This window comes from Glycine max, chromosome 3 (assembly GCF_000004515.6).
Source record: "Glycine max cultivar Williams 82 chromosome 3, Glycine_max_v4.0, whole genome shotgun sequence".
Classification (NCBI taxonomy): Eukaryota; Viridiplantae; Streptophyta; class Magnoliopsida; order Fabales; family Fabaceae; genus Glycine; species Glycine max.
Window position 1 is genome coordinate 11,985,724 of NC_016090.4, and position 6,000 is coordinate 11,991,723.

Consider the following 6,000-nt stretch of genomic DNA (forward strand, 5'->3'; position numbering starts at 1 on the left):
GTCAGCTTATTTCTTTTCCTAATCTTATAATCATTAAGTTGAAATTCACATTACTGTAAAGTTAGTTAACTTTACTGTTAACAACGATAAGTTTGGCTCCTTTTTTTTTTTTTTTATCAAGAAAGGACAATTATTTTCCAAAATTTCAAAATGGAGTTACATTTCGAAAAATTATCAAGTCAAGGGTAAGTCGTAGATACCATTTACGACTTTAGAGTTTTTTTATTTTTGTTTTTTTTTAAAAAAAGTCGTGAAAATTTCTTTGACTTTATTATGAAATCTGATTTTTTTAGAAGTCGTTGGTAGATGGGCCTGTGACTTTTTAGTTTTCCTTTTTTTTAATATGTTTGAAATAGAGGTCGTAGAATATGTTGGGATTTCTTTTTTTTTGAAATAAGTATTATTAAAATAAAAATTTATTTAATTTATTTAATATGATTATTTTAATATTAAGGATAAAATATTTATTTACTAATAAAAGGTAAGAAAAATGTGAAAAAGAAAGAAATAAATCATGGATAAACTGACGACTTCAAATTGGAATTAAACAAAAAAAAATGAGGTTGCAAGGGTTTCATGACTTTGGTGAGGACAATTTTTTTTAAGAAAAGGAAAATTAAGAACATTCTAATTTAATTTTTACAACATAGATTTTACTGTGCAAATGTGGTTTACCAACTGTTTAGATTAATAAAGAGAAAAAAATTAAAAGGAATGAAAGAAAACAAATAAAAATTAAAGATAAATATAGTCGAAAAAAGTGTTGTTTAGGCAAATAGAAAAAAAGAAAAATAAGTGGAAATATTAATATTACTTGTTTGAATGAACGTAAAAGAAAGCAAAAATAAATAAATAATTATATTAAATTATTTTATATTAATTAAAAAAATATGCAAATATATTTCTAAAACAATTTTTAAAAAATTTACTTTATAAAAAATCATTTAGTTTTTTACACATTACCTCTCATGCCTCAGTCACTAATATTAAATTATGAGTAGAGACGTAGAGTAACAAAAATATTAAATTATGCCTCATTTCGTAATTCCTTACTACTAATTAGTATTTTTTTTTATCATATTAGTAAATTAATTTGGAAAACAATATCTTTTTTTTCAACAGAAAAAACCTGCAACACATCTGCACTCGGAAAGCTTGAGGCATGGACTACGGCCAAAGCGATGAAAAAGAAAAAAGAGTCAATTTTAAAAGATTTAAATAAAATTAAAAAAAAAAAAATGGGAATGATACATAGTTTCAGGAATTAAATGGATTATTTCAAGTTTTGAGATGATGCTCCTTCCTCTCACTCACTCACTCACTCTCCCTCGTCGCCGCTGAGACACGAAGAGTAACTGTCATCCTCACTGTGTCGCCCTTGCCATCACGAAGAGTAGCTGTCATCCTCACTGTGCCGTTTCAGGTGAAATTTTTATGCCTTCATCACGATTTCACCCTTTATTTTTAGGGAATTTGATTTCGAAATCACAATAGAAGTTGAACTTCACTACACCCGTAGGGACTGCACGTCTTTAGTTAGAAAAAGAAGTCAAGAGGCAAAACCTAGCACAAAAAGCATATTTGATTGTTAATGTTGATGGAGAGTGTGGAATGCCAGTGTGAACATTATTCTGGGGTGTGTGCTTTGAAAGAATTGTAGTAGCTAGCCATAGTAGCGTTAGTATTAGTAGCGACCCCAGTGTTTATCTTTCACCTCAACTTTTTAATTTCTTCCTCTTTTTTGTTGCAGTGTCTTGGAGAGACCCCCTTGACCACATGGTTACTCACAACCAGCTACGTACCACCCTAAAAGAGCCTTGTATGTAGTAGTTGCCATCTTTGCTTTATCTCTTTCTTTTGTGTTCTTCTCGATTTAATTTTCTTTCACCAATTTTTAACATGGATTGTATACAAATTAAAGTTGTTAGTATGATCCAATAGTGGGCCACTAAGGAAAATATGTAAGGGATAAAGAAAATAGATTTTATAGTGTTTCATCTTCAAACTAGGGACATCGAGTTCCTTCTTTAAGTGAAATTTTCACTAATTAACCCTTAACTACAACCAAGTATTTTTAATTATCAGCCTCTTCAGACCTTACAACATGATCCTATCCTAACATCACTTATCCCAAGTTTACAACATGATCCTATCCTAAGATCACTTATCCCAAGTATTGGTTTTTAACGCTAAACCTCGCCAAGCTTTCAAAGACCGCAAAAGTTTATAGGTTTATAAGATAACTCTCAACAAAGAAAATATATACAAGATAAATAGCACAATACAAAAGCTTTGCAAAAGCAAAGTATGAATTTTTTAACTTTAGCGTTTATTATCCATAAAGACCAAAGTTTTTGAGACTTAAAATATAAACTTCGCTAAACGGTATTGGTCTCTATTTTTTGTTCTTCTCTTTATAGTTGGTGAATGGTGATGAAGACTTAGTCGTTCGAAAATATTATCTTCTCATTCAGTTGGTGCATTAAATGCATGGGCACATTCTTCACGTAAATATAGATTTACTTGTATTTTCTAAAGAAGATATAAAAGGTGTAGCAGTCTAAGATTCGATAGTTTATATCTAAAAGGTACACATTCATGAAACATACACATTTGTTGGATGCTTAGTATAAAACTTTTTTATATGAAGTCCATTTTAAATACAAATTTGTTTCTTTACAAAGTGTAGTAAACAACATTTTTATAGTAAATCATATATAACTACACATGAAACATATTGTTGATAGTCGATAAATTTTAATATACAGCATTTGTTATCATCACAGCATTAAATGGGGTATAGATGCTTTTGTGTCTTTGGTTCCGATATATGATAATTTAATTAAAATATCATATATACAATTATATATTTTATAAATTATTAATTCAATTACTAAAACATAGCATTACTAAAGTCATGAAGTTCCTTGAAAAAATAAAAGACATGAAAGTGAACCCTATCTAATATTAGATGATTATGTTGCTAATGTTATTTGGTTGTAACTTATGTTTAAATGATTTAAGGTTAGGTTTTGGATGTTTTTAATTATGATGGTTTTTGAAGTTATGTTTGGATGAATTAAGAGTGAATTTTTAATTTAGTATATTTTTATTAATATTTTTTATTAATTTATTGACATTACGCCACATAGTAAAGTATGATTGATAATGAACTTAGGTATAGTATGTAGTGCTAGATTATTGTTAGACTTTTCGTAAGCACACCAATTGTCGTCTCAAGTTATAGATTTATAAAAAGATATCGTCTCTACATGGATAGTTCAATAATTATGTACAAGTTTAGTTGAAATATCATGGGTTTGTTTAACTAATGAAAGATAACTTAAAGTAACAAAATAACAGAAATAACAAAATTAATAGAATTTAGTACGTCAGAAATACATAAAATTACAAAAACAATAAAAATGAAGTTAATTAATTCAAGAAAACGTAGGATTGAATTTTATCGATCACACCCTCAGTATCCTAATAAGATTAATATATATGAATCATTTTTTAACATTACCGATGCACGCATTAAATTATCCTGAGTCGGTCCCTCGCACTTGAGACCTAAGAATATTTAACGAATATCGATCTCTCGCATATGAAGTAAATACCCCAACATTACAATCATAATCTCGTGCTTTTTGCAATCAAAACGTTGTGCTCTATTCCTAGCAATGTAACGTAAAGAGTAACTTCATTTAGTTCAAATTCTAAGAGTACTTCCCGGTCAAACTTAAAATTCAATTTCATGAAACTAGTGATCAAATAAAATCATGCATTACGAACAAAATTAAATCGCAAATAATGAGTATAAAATATTCATACATATATAATATCAAAAGAGATACATAAGGGTACAAAGATTACATTCAATCCTTAAGAAAAATTAAACGATCATTGCGCAGAACACAGGACTAACAAGAAAAATGACGAAGGATGCGATTCACAGTCACAACTCTATAGCGTCTGGGCTCCACTTTCCACTTTCTTCTTCACTTCCTCAACTTCTCACGTTTTCTCTTTGCTTCTGGATGTCCTTTTCATCTTCCTAGACACGACTATTTATAGAAAAGAGCCAAGAGGTGCAGACAAATTCACCTAGGCGAGCAGTAGCTCACCTAGGATAATTTCTTGTTTAGTGCTATAGTCAGAGCGAATGAATGTCTAAAATCTTGGAAAAATAACTATTTTATCCTTCCTTTTTTAATTTATTTCTATATCTTACAAACAAATATCAAAATCTATAAAATCATGGATGAATCTTTCATATTTAAACAAAAACATTAGTATATATAAAACAACTAGATTTAAGGGTAATTTATAAAAAAACAATTACAATGGAAAGATAAGTGTTAACATTTTAATTCCAAAAATACCTGAAATATGACACTTATCAACTATAAGTTTTTTATATTTTTTATTATATATTTTTAATATTTTTTAGGATAATTTGATCTTATTGCTTGTTGTTCTTGTATTTTTTTTCTTTTATACCATTGTACATTCAGATTTTTATAATTAGAATAAAGTCTATCTCTTCATTTCTCTTTGTTCTCTCTTCTTCCTCTTAATTTCCCTTATCTTTATTTTTGCATTTTTAACATATAAGTATATATGCAACGAATATATGGATGAGAATTAAAGTTTCTACTGCTGTAAGTATCTAAATGAGTGTCAGTATCGTATTTTATTCAAATGTGGATATGGAGATGAATTATTTAATTAGTAACCTAGGTATTCATTGTTATCCCTGAAAATGTCATTTATAAATTGTTTAATTTTTAGCATTATAAAGTTAATTATGAAAATTATGTTATTTTTTGTTTAATATTATTCAATACATTATATTAAAACCAAAAATAATATTATTTAAATATTAACAATTTAATAATGATTAATTAGATTATTAAACTTTAAATCAAGAGAGTGAGAGAGAAAGTAAGAGAGTGGGGTAACAAGTAACAACTTAAGATTTTATATATAATGTTTAATTAATTTATTTGACTATAACTTTTCTGTTATTTTTTTCTTGGCACAAGTTCATCACGAAGTCATTCAAGCCTTGGCTAGAGTCAACTGTGGAGAGATACAAAATCATGTTAATTAAAAATTATTGATTCGCAAAAGAACATTAGAAGTTTAACTAGACTCACGGATCCAAGACAATGAGAGGAAAAAAGAGATGATCAAATTGTTCTCCAGAATTATCGTGGAAGATTGACTACTTAATTTGCTGTCAATAAAATTTTTACAATAATATTTCAATAATACTAATAGATTATTAGTTTTTGTGATGCAATCCTACCCCCCAAGGGCATTGGATAAAAGACTCTAAGAAGATTGGGCCAAAAATGCAAGAGAAGGTCCTAGAGTTCTCATGAGCCTTAGGATAGATTTCGGGCCCATGGGCTACGTATGAGCCCACTTATCTTGGTACATATTAGATTAAGGTTTCATTAATTTTGGGCCTTGTATTTAGGGCTCCATAATGTAGGTAGGGTACCCTAGAAATATAGGATTTTTCAGCCCTTGTATTTTAGGGCACCTATACTAGTTTTTGTATTAGGGGTAGTTTTGTAATTTCACATGCACTAAGTGGATATTTGATGTGTGTGGTTGGAAATAAATTTAATTGAATTGGTAGAAGCCTAATCCAATTAAATTTTAGAGGGGGAGGTGAGCATTTGCTTACTACACCCCATTGTCACATCATATAGTCACACTCTGTGCATGTCCTTCATGCTTTTCATGCCTCATGACACCTAAGCACACTTAGTGGAGAATCTTGGAATTGATCTTGGATTAGTGGGCTGAACCATAACTAAAATTCACTAATCATAATTAGTGAAATTTTGGCTCCAAAGTTTGGCTCCACAAATTCAATTTCAAATTCAAGTGAAATTTGAATTTCCCTCCAATTTTGTGTGACACTTAGGCTATAAATAGAGGTCATGTGTGTGCATTTTTTTGAACTTTGATAATTTGAATATT